At 43.0% G+C, this 11216-nt stretch overlaps 1 long non-coding RNA gene across 1 annotated transcript; it reads right to left on the reverse strand.

The window, feature by feature from the left end:
- Window positions 1-8191: 8191 nt before the first annotated feature.
- LOC112472838 lies at window positions 8192-10358 on the reverse strand. Its single transcript, XR_003043781.1, has 2 exons — window positions 10210-10358; window positions 8192-8712 (listed from the first exon to the last, which is right to left on the reverse strand). It is a non-coding gene; the product is annotated as an uncharacterized LOC112472838 (long non-coding RNA).
- Between the last annotated feature and the right edge of the window lie 858 nt (window positions 10359-11216).

An 11216-nucleotide genomic window follows, 5' to 3' on the forward strand; every position in this document is an offset into this window, starting at 1 on the left:
AAGAGAGATTTGAGGCTAGTTTTACATCTGCTTTGCTTTAACCTTTCTACACAGGAAAAGCAGTCCTGATGACTCTGCCCAGTTTTTAAACTTCGGATTGTGTTACCTAGAACTGAAAAGCCCTCACACACGATGAGATGAATCTCGTGGGGTCAAAACTTCGGAAACCTGGGGTGGAATTTTCTTCTTAGGTTTGAAATTCACCTAAGAAAGATCTACAATTAGTTCACAAATGTGGGAAAGTGTTCAACTTCATTCACGATCCAAGGTATGTGGGTCAAAGCGGCAACAAGAGAATGTGAATAGTTTGGGATACTGCTGGTTTCTAGTGCTGGCTGCTTTGCTGTTGCTTCTATTTTGAAACAGTGCCGGAGGTTATACGATTGGGACAAATCCTATAAAAAATAATTTGGCGATGCATTTCAAGAACCACAAAATATCCTGGCTCTGTAGTTTTTGGAACTGGATTTGAAATCTACTACATGTATAAGGGTTTTTGTGTCACCTTTATTTACCAGATATCCAGTGTACGTAGAATGGCTATTAATTAGTTCCGTAGATTATTGAGGTTGGTGATCCTAGAAGCAGAGCCTGAGATGAAGGTTGTTGCGCAGTGATCTAGTGAGAGCGCTTTCAGGTCAAACCTACGAGGGAGTGAGGGACCCAGGGTGGGCTGAGGAAGAAGCGAGGTGACTATGTGAGTTTAGCAGAAGTCCAGCCTCCACCTGAGCCCACAGAGAGCTCTGAAGCGTGAACGGCCCCACAGATTATCCCACCTTGAACAAGGGTCTGGCATTTTGCACAGTGTCAGTCACTGGCTGAACATCATCGCTGAAGGGAGGGCGTAATCATCTCCACATTTCCAGAAAAGGCAGCTTCTGTCACTCTGGAGGAGGGTTCAGCTCACAGCACCTGGGGGATGGATGTACTGGCCTGGTAATGGCGGCCTGGACACTGGCAAGCACCCCTCTCCTCTCTAGGATGGAGACTATGATTGATAGATTGAATCCAGCCCAATTATAAAGTCTAGTGCTCACATAAGGCAGAACTCCTAGACTCCAGTCAGATTTTATCAGCCTAATCTTATTTCTTTTTCTTCTAGCGACAGCATTCCCCTTTATCTGCAAATGGCTTCTTCCAGTGGGAACTGCTAAATTGTTTCTTCAACATTCCCCATCCCCCTCTCTCCACCCTCTACCTTCTACCACCACTCTGGCCGTAAATGACTAGCTAAAGAATTGACCAAAAAGGAGGGAGGGACATTGGTAGATGGAAGGCAGAAGTGTGGCTTTCAGTGGTTCCAAAACTAGGCAATATATCTGTTTTTCTTGTCAGTGACAGTCTGGTGTATCACAGTATCAGAATGGGTGAGTCAGAGGCTTTTCCAGTCTCCTTTGGGGGCATCTGCCCTGTTATGGTTCAGGCCGTGGAGTGTGTGGCTTTTTAATCCAAAAATATGCTCCTCCATACAACCCACTGAATGATACAGGTAGCGGAGAATCTGGCTGATATTTTACATATGGTCTTCTCAGTTTTAGTTTCCATGTTAGTCTTTTTGTTTATCTTCCGGGGAACTTTAAAGAGAAATTGGGGGAAATCTTAAAACTATCAGGAATGGCTAGTCTTCTGCCAAGTTAATTCAGAAGAGATTTTAAATTGGCGGGGGGTGGGTGTTGAAGGAATATATGCACATTTGAGAATTTCTTTGGAGACCTCTTATAAATTGATGTCTTTTTACTAAAGGCTTCCTGTCTAAAGCAGATAGTCTTATTTCTATATATACTTTAGAAATAAATGATAAATATGCAGTTTCAAAAGTAATAAATGAAAAGCACTGAGGCTTTTCCACCTGAAGCCTTAAAAATATTCAGGAGACAAGGGGTTTAATAGAGCCTGAGATGACAGAGAAGCATAAAAATTCAAGAAGGACTGCAGTGGTCAAGTGCTTATGTTTTTAATTCAAATCCGCATTCTACCGCTGAACATCTGCGACTTTGGATAAGGTACTTTCTCTTTCCAAGCCTCAGTTTCTTCAACTGTGTAATGGGAATGACACTTCTTTCCTCCCTGAGGCAGCTTGGTGGTGGTGAGGGCCAGGCATGTCTATCCTGAAGGCTCTGGAGTCAGGATGCCTGATTTTCAATATTGGCTTCACCAAGCACTAGCTGTATGACCTTTGGCACATTAGCCCCTCTATGCCTCAGTTTTCTTTCCTAAAAATCAGCATAATAAGAGTACTTATCTTCCAGGGGTTGATTTGAGGATTGAATTAGTTAATACCACTCAGATGCTTAGAAGAATATTTGAAACACAGTAAGCAGTAAAACAACATTGGCTACTAATTTGTTAGGTATCATTACTTTTTAATTAAATAATGTACGTGAAGAAAATAGTAAGTGTTCAATAAAATCTATAACAAGGATTTGTTTATTTCCTAGCAAAGGGTATATTCTAGATAAACACCAACTAAGTTTTCACAATTTGATGTCATCATCATTTAGAGCAAATGAATCTCATATCACATGACAAGGTAATGGAGGCCTTATATGTGAAATATTGACAGCTCTCTTTATTTTTGTATTGTTAATACAGTGCATCTTCTTTCTTCATTTGTTTAAAGGAATATAAAATATTCTCTTAGCATGGCAACACTGAAAATAAAACAGTCACTAAGAAACAGGCTTTAATAAAATTAGCCCTCCTGTCCAAGAATGATAAGGAAGGAAGGAAGGAAGGAAGGAAGGAAGGAAGGAAGGAAGGAAGGAAGGAAGGAAGGAAGGAAAAAAAGAAGAGAGAGGAGGGGGAGGGGCGACTATGAGATTGAATAAATAAGACATAAAAATAAATAAAATGGTTTCATAAAAATATTATCAATATGTAGCCCAGAAACTGAAGCCTAGATATTATCCCCAATTGATCTTAGAAATTAGTCAACACTGATTCAATGCTACCTAGGGTCAAAGGGTATTAGAACATCATCTCCTTTCCAGGCAAATACACAATTAAGTTTTCTTTTTGGAAAACTCATGACTTAAAGCAGGGGTCTTCAACCCCTGGGCTGTGGACTAGTACCAGTCCAGGCTACATTCCATTAGGAACCGGGCCCCACGGCAATAGATGAGCAGTGGACCAGCAAGCAAAGCTTTATCTGTGTTTGCAGCCGCTCCCCAGCGCTAGCATCACCTCCTCAGCTCCATCTCAGATCATCAGGCAGTAGATTCTCAGAGGAGCACTGGTCCCTGGTGCCGAAAAGGTTGGGGACCACTGAATTAAAGTAAGGCCTTGAAATCCATTTACAAAGATAATGCAGACACTTTGACATTAAGTGTTGAAATGTGTCTTCAAGATAATGATAATGATACAGGTGTTTCTCCTGTAATGTGATATGTGTTTCCTTAGAAGACTTTGTGCTCTGCAAAACAATGTACTAAAGTAACAGTTTATGGAGGAATAAGGTTGGAGCAGTCCGCTCAAAACTATGCAACTTTGGAACCAAAGCAGTATAAAAACAAAAATCGGTTCCTGGAACAGTAACCTCAAGAGCCCCAATAGGCAGCTCAGAGAGTCTAGAAAATGCCACAGCAGAACAAAAGAGAGACGGTGCTGGCAACATTTACATTAGAGCAGAGCTACCGGGGGCTTCGGGGCTTCGGGCTTCGACAGTGCGGGTGGAGGAGGCTGTTGGCGGCTGTGAAAGTGGGGCACAGGGGGCTCCACTTCCATGGGGAAAGTGCCCCAGCGGCCAGTGACATTTATTTTCTTAAAAATGCAGTTTACAGGTTCCTAGTGCTAGTGCGGCAATCAAGCTGAGTTTTCTTTTTCCTTTTCTGCTGAAGGTTATAATTCAATTGCTTCTGTAACAGTGCCCCTTGCCTAGAAAAAGATCATGAACCGATGCAATTTCCTGGTTCTACAAAGCTCATTTCCTATTGATCAAGTGCATGTGACTTAATTTGCATCGTATGTTATATAATGTGACCAAAATGATGTTAAAAAATTTTATACATTTTTTAAAAAATTACAAAGTGACTTACTAAGAAAAATGTTGCTTTTGACTACCTGACAGAGAGTTATAAGTTGAATTAAAGTGTTGGGGATCTTGGCGAGAACTGAGTAATAAACAAGAGTGAGGTAGATGGAGCTAAAATAATAATAGCATTTAATACTTAGATAATACCTAATACATTCCTGGCACGTTCTAAGTGCTTTTTATGGATTAATTCAGTTAACCCTCACAGCAATTTTTATAAGGTAGGTTTCTATCACCTCGCTTTTACAGATGAGGAAACTGAGGCACAGAAAGATTAAATCACTTGCCCAGAGTCACATAAGTGGTAAATGGGGATTTGAACCCAAGCCTTCTGCTCTGGAGGCTGCACAGGTATCTGCTGTGCGGCCTAGTCTCTCCAGCTGTAGTCTCCCAGTGAACCACTGCATCAGGCAGATAAAGCTCCCCCACCCCATACAGAGACATGAGCTAAGAGGGAGCAGCTGAGAGACGGTTTTTTGTGACCTGCAGTGGAGAGGAAGGGAGAGCATGTCGGACAGACACCACAGCTTCCCTGGTGCAGTAGTTCTGTGCTGTCATCTCCTCCTTCTTCACAGATGCCAGCCCCTTATGCCTTTTCTTTTCTTACGCTTTTTCGTGCTTTCATACCATCCCTGGCTCGGGGAGGAAGAGAGAGTAGTGTTGTTTTTATTTAAAAAACAAAAACAAAACAAAAAAACAGTAGATACTGGAAGAACGGTCTGTTCTCTAATACACAAAGGGATCTCGAAGGATCTTTGGGAATCCCCAAATCTATCATTAGCATTTTCTCAGTTTCCTTCTCTTCTGGAGAGGTCGCAGAGCAGGGGGGCATGAAATGGAATAAATAAACTGAAATAGGAGAAAGGACTGTGGAAGAGAGAGAGAGACCAGTAGTGCTGAGTTTGACCAGCTTGGGGTTCCAGCGGGAAGGTGTGAGGGAGCTTCCAAGGAGCGAACAGCAGCAGGTTAGCGTCCTGGCCTTGGCTCCAGTGACTGGCTGAGGAGCCTGAGCAACTAAGTGGCCTGGGAGACTTTAGACTTAGCATCTATGGGTCTCTGTTTGTTCCTTTTGCCCTCAGCCTGTTTCCAGCTGTTTCCAACTTCAAAAGGATTAAAGGATTGTGACTCACTGAGAAGTTAGAGAGTAGGAGGGTATTTATGGCTGATCCCAAGGCTTAAGAGTCAGAGAAGGAAGGAAACCTTGATCCCAAGAAACAGGTGGGTACAGTGGAAATCAAAGCAATGGGACAAACCCCGTAAGTCTTGGGGAAAAAAAAAATTTATTAACCCAAGGCCAAGAAGCAGCCCAGGGAACAGCCATTTGGAGGCCAAGTCCCTATAGCGACCCCACTCCATCCTGGAGAGGGGTTGGCCCCTCCTCTAGGAACTGTTCACTAGGTCCTGGGAGCAAGCAGTCCCTGTGTCCATCACATGAGAATTATGGAGAGACTGAGGACCCCTACAGTGTTTGCTGAGAGAATACAGATTCTGGAATCCTGTGTCAGAAATGGAAGGCATTTCCCAAAAGAAACATTAGGGTGTGTAAACACAAATAATGTAACAAAGTAGAAATTTTCAGGGTACCACTGTTAGCTCAATTCAGTGAAATGATAAGGCATGTAAGAAAGAGAAAAGATGTAATAGAAAAGACTGGAACTCAGATTTATTAGAGATGATTTTTAGAACACCAGGGATGATGTTTGGCCACGAATCCAGGATTGGTGCTCAGGAGGTCCACGCTGTTAGGTTTGGAGATGGAGACAGAAGAACCAGCCATGGTCAAAGATGGGAGTCAGCAGAGGGGTGGGATTTAGGTCTGTATCTCCCCAGTTGCATCCCCCTGATCATGAGCATGGGACTCACCTGGTGTGCTAGTTCAAAGGGCAGACCACTGGGCTCCTCCTCAGACCTACTAACCCAGGACTTCTGGTGGCAGGATCCAAGAATCTGCATTTTAACGAACATTCTAAAATTTTAACATTCTATATATTAGTATTGAAGAACCACTGGTTTCATTTTTATTATTTATTATCTAGAAATTTGGTGCTTGGATGATACATGAGAACAGGTCATAGTTTTATAATTAAACAAACCTCGTTAGGACAGCAATGTCCCTCACAAACCTAATCGCTATTTTTTTGCATAGTAATTAGGCAAAAATGTGAATGTTTCCCCAAATGATTGCAATTCATTTTACTTCAAAACATTTCCATCCTAGCATTTCTGCAGTCAGCAGGTGAGAGAGAGGCATGAGCTGGAAGGGTATTGTAAGGACACAGCGGAAGAACACCAGTTCTGACTAGCGTGGGATCTGAGAGGGTAGGGGTGCTGTTTCCTAAGATACTGGAAGAACAAGAAGCCACAACTAATCTCTTCCCTTCCTGGATAGAAGGTGGAGCCAGCCACCAGTCTCGGCTTTGCTGTCCCAGGTGAGGGACCTCTTAAAGCCCAGCTCTCTGATTCCCAGAAGCCCAGCACGCTCATCGCTAAACTTCCGGGGGCCCTGCTCCTCCCTTCCTATGGCCTGCCTGGACTGGGAAGGATGCTGGGCTTAGCCATCAGCAGCACTACAGCACTTCCAGCAGTGCAGGAAGATTCACATCCTAGGACAGTCCAGACCTCCCGTTTTGCTGATGAGAAATGAGGCTCTGAGCGATTCCTTCCCAGAAGCCCAGCACGCTCATCGCTAAACTTCCGGGGGCCCTGCTCCTCCCTTCCTATGGCCTGCCTGGACTGGGAAGGATGCTGGGCTTAGCCATCAGCAGCACTACAGCACTTCCAGCAGTGCAGGAAGATTCACATCCTAGGACAGTCCAGACCTCCCGTTTTGCTGATGAGAAATGAGGCTCTGAGAATTGAAATGACTTCCTTGAGGGCATAGGACTCATTTATGGCAGCTCTGCACCTTGAACTTGGGTTTCCCGACTCCTAACACACTGTTCCTTCTTTTCCATCATGTGTCTGAGTTGCTTTAGCTCTGGCTGGGCAGGAGGTGAGCAGATGACTCGGAAATTGTACACCAGACACAACTGGGCCTGTGAGTAGCCTCCTGCTCTCCCCCTACCCAGCCCCCATCACCAGATCTTTTGTCCTAGAGATCACCTCATTTTACTGGCATATTTAAATCGCAAGTCACTTAGAATCAGTATCGGCAGCAGGATCTTAAGCATTTGCAAAAGCAACATGGAATATCTCTTACTCTCCATTTGAGTGGTTATGGAAGATCATTTTTTTGACTCTCATTTGTTATTTTCTAGCAAATATTCTTACCCACTGTGGCCAAAGGGACCAAAATTAAATTCCAACATTGCTTGCTGAGGTAATGTAGCTTGGAAATAAAGCAAGGTTCTGGGGACAGATGTTACTGCACTCAGTCCTGCCTGGTTTGATTTCTATGTGATTAGGTCATGAGCAAGCTCTGGGAAGTTCCTGGGAGATTAGGCTTGGTCTCCGCCCATGAGGACTGTTTTCAGGGAAGTTTGTGGGTTGTACTGGAGTGTCCTCAAGTCTATCAGAACCTTTACACTTAAGAATGGACATGCCCCATAAGAGTCTGAGAGGTTTGAGGAAAAATAAGCAAAACCCTTGTTACTTCTCCATTCGGTTGCCAAACAGCACAGGAAAGCAGGAGGGCATATGTTTTTAAAAGTCACATCTGTTCTTCTCTATAGGTGACCTTCATTTCAGCAAGACTAAGTGGATGCGAAGATGTCTAAACCGGTCCTTTACAAGAGTTTATCCTCAGCCTGGAAAACTCCCAGCGACATCACATGAGTATGCTTAGCTCCTGTCAAGTGATACTCAATTGCTCTATAGGGGAAAGGGAGGCCTTCGAGTGCCCACGGTCCCAGCCAAGAATGAGCAATTTGGCAAGTTTACCAGGGCGGACTGCTAGATAATTCTTCTGAAAGTTGTCCCGGAATGGTGAAAGCTTTGACTCTAAAGACCTTATCCAAGAAAACCCCCGAGGTTCCATACCGTCATGAACTCTACATTTTTCTTTTTGGAGCAGATAAATGATCCTGTCAAGAACAGACCCCATGGTAGCAAGAAGAAGAGAACGACATTTTTAATAGGAATTCAGTCATCACTTCACTCTTCTGCAAGAATGAAGGGGGGAAAAGGTGTTAGTGGCATATAACCAAATATAATAGCTTTAGCTATGTGAAACTCTTTATACATCTTGGAATTTTTGAAGCTGAAGTTGTCTATGCCAAGATACACTTGGGCAGTACAACCTGAGAAAACAGAAAGTTTTAAATAAAGCATTCTGACATCTTTTTCTAATGACACATGCAATTTTGTAATCTACCAAGCTTACATCTTTCCTTCCAGCTTGAGAGAGTGCAACACCATAGGTATCTGGCCCCAAACCAGGAAAAAAAGTTGGGCTTGGCCTCACCCCTAGATTCTCTATGGCAGCTGATCCAAGAGGCCTAGACACAGACCAGGAATTAACACATCACCCCTTAAACTTAGAGGTTTAGGGGACCTGTTCCCATTCTCTTGGTTTCTAAATATAATTATGTGCACAGACTTGGGCTGGGAATGAGCAATGCTGATGTGAAATCATTCTGGACTCAAATGAAGGTGGGATGAGCTCGTCTTCGTACTCCAGAAGTTACCCAGGAAACCCAAGTTCATCCTTCTGTAGGCTGATCACAGTAAGAACTTCATGTTACCTATGAGAGGCAAACACAAAATTAATATGATTTTCTGCAGTATAAACATTCTAATTAAATATCTGAATTTATTTTTCAGAAGAAAGAGAGCAGAACATATATTTCAGTCATAGAAATAACCATACTTTTGGCTTGTATTGAAGACCGTTGGTCTCTCAAGCTCTGTTTGAAATTCACAACATGGGAATTTACAGAATTTTCATAAAAGCAATTGAAATTACAGCGTCTCTCTGAACTCCCAGGGTGCACTTCTATTAACAAAAGATGTTTTGCTTTACTCACACCTGCTCAGTTCTCCATGGGGGCTCAAGCGATACACATTCCAATAGAGCAGCGTCAATAAAATCGAATAAAAATTAAGTTCCAAGGAATGGAATGGAGATATTAACATGCAAAGTGCATTTGAAAAGGAACTGAGCTCTTGGAACTGGCTTTTTTCATAGAAAATTGTTGCAGAAAAATAGATTTTTTTCAACCATAAATCATACAATTTTAATTTTGTTGAATTCGCTATCCGACAACTTGAACACATCTTCCCTCTGTTTCTGTGTTTGAGGGGAGGGAAAGAAACAGGGGTGGGAATGTTTAGGATAGGTAGGAGAAAGGGTTAAAAGAGCCAGCAAAATAGGAATTTCTTTTTTCTCGTTGCTCATTACTGGAAAGAATTAGGGAGCTTTCACAAAGTCTGCCTAAATTAATGTGTTTATACTCATCAGATCATGGTCTTAAGAAAAGAAAACTCATGTTTTCTTTACTCTAAATCCATGAAATCCCAATTCTCTTAAGAAGCCTTCTGTCTATGGGGAGATAAGGTTGGAGCTGAATTCCCTCTAATTGTCAACGCATCTGTATTTATAGACAATATTGATCTTTCTAGGGTTTTGTTGTTGTTGTCCTGAGAGGCACAAAACAGCCTCTATGCAGAGTGTTACATTACTAGATGCACACACACCCACACACCCGGCCCTGCTCCATGCACACAAACTCACGTGGATCACATTGAATTACAAGTAAAAGGCAAGGTCCTTTGCCTTTAAAGAGATTGCTCATTTTGGGGAACGGGAAGATGACAAATACACGAGTGACAGGACAATTTTGTGAGAGGGAAAAGTTCCTCGTCATTTACAATTTTCTGGCTGCTTTAGAAGGAGGAAGGATCCTTAAGAGGCCCCTTTGCAGAGTGAAGTGATGAGTGTGAGGATGGTGGGCTGGGAGCTTCTGGAGAAGACAGGTAGCTCTGCAAGGGAAAAAGGACCCACTGGATGGCAGGGAGATTCTGGATGCAGGACAGGCTGGCTCAGAGCCGTGAAGGGGAAAGAAAGAGAACAAAGCGAGGCTCCCATGGCTGAAGAGAAGCTCTTGGAGGGAACAGGATGTGCAATGGAGACTTTTAATGACTTTTCATTTTTTAATGAATTCACTACTGGGACATCCCTACTAAGCACCCTCTGTGTGACCAGCTCTGTACTAGATCCTGGAGATAAGGCAGACACTGACCCTCAAGCATCTTCAGTGAAGTACTCACTTCCCCGTGGAGCAGATTTTCCTCTTGGAGAAGGTAGGAAAGAGCTCGGAGAATTCACCAACGCTGGCGCTGGGTGAGAACAGGGATGCTGCCAGGGAAGACAGCCACACCTGCCTTACTCATATTTCAGACAGTGGTGGGGGGAGTCGTTAAAGGAGGAAAAAAAAAAAAAAAAACCACTGTGTTGGCTCTTATTTGTCATAACTGACTTGGTGACCAAGAATTGTAAGCATCTAAAAGTAGGAAAAACATGCATAGCTGCTCAGGAATGTGGAGAGAAGGGAATCATTTGCTTTGGATTGGCTTAGTCACTTCTCAGTGTGGCGAGGTGGTTTTATTTAGTTAGCTTGTTCTTTCACCTTGGTCTGGAACAGTCTTCAGAGTTTAAACCTCCAGAGTAGGTTTTGGATGGAGATATCCCAACAGACTGGTATGTTGGACTGAGTTGTGAGGTGTGCAGTAATTTCTTACTAACTGTAAAGTTCCGAAAGTGTGCAAGTGAAGCCACTGTGATTTCTTCAATGAATGTTGTGAAAATTTAGATACCTAAAAACAGCTCCCCCCACCACCAAAGTCCCAATATTCTCCATGGCTGTGACACATATTCATTTTTACATATACATGGGTGTTCCCAGATTGGTAGCTGTCATGCCACTCCTTTCTGTCCTATTCAAGAAGGAAATGCAAGCGAACGAGAGTGATATTATTATAGGCCTTATTATTCCTTACGGCTAATTTTGGGCTCAGTGGAAAGAGTACTGTGGTTGACTGATGTCTGCTATGGATATGGAAAGGGGTGTGGCAGTACATTGTCACGTATCTGCCATTTCTAAGATAATTTCTATGAGTTCTCTGATGGTGTATATCTTTAGTTTGCTTTATGTTGTAGTCATCTGTGTTGTAGTCATCTATAAGGTTGTAGCTTACCTAGTTTTGATTCCCTCACATCACCTAGACTAGTCAAATCTTGCACTGAAGG

The sequence above is a fragment of the Pteropus alecto genome, unplaced genomic scaffold (genome assembly GCF_000325575.1).
Source record: "Pteropus alecto unplaced genomic scaffold, ASM32557v1 scaffold269, whole genome shotgun sequence".
Lineage (NCBI taxonomy): Eukaryota > Metazoa > Chordata > Mammalia > Chiroptera > Pteropodidae > Pteropus > Pteropus alecto.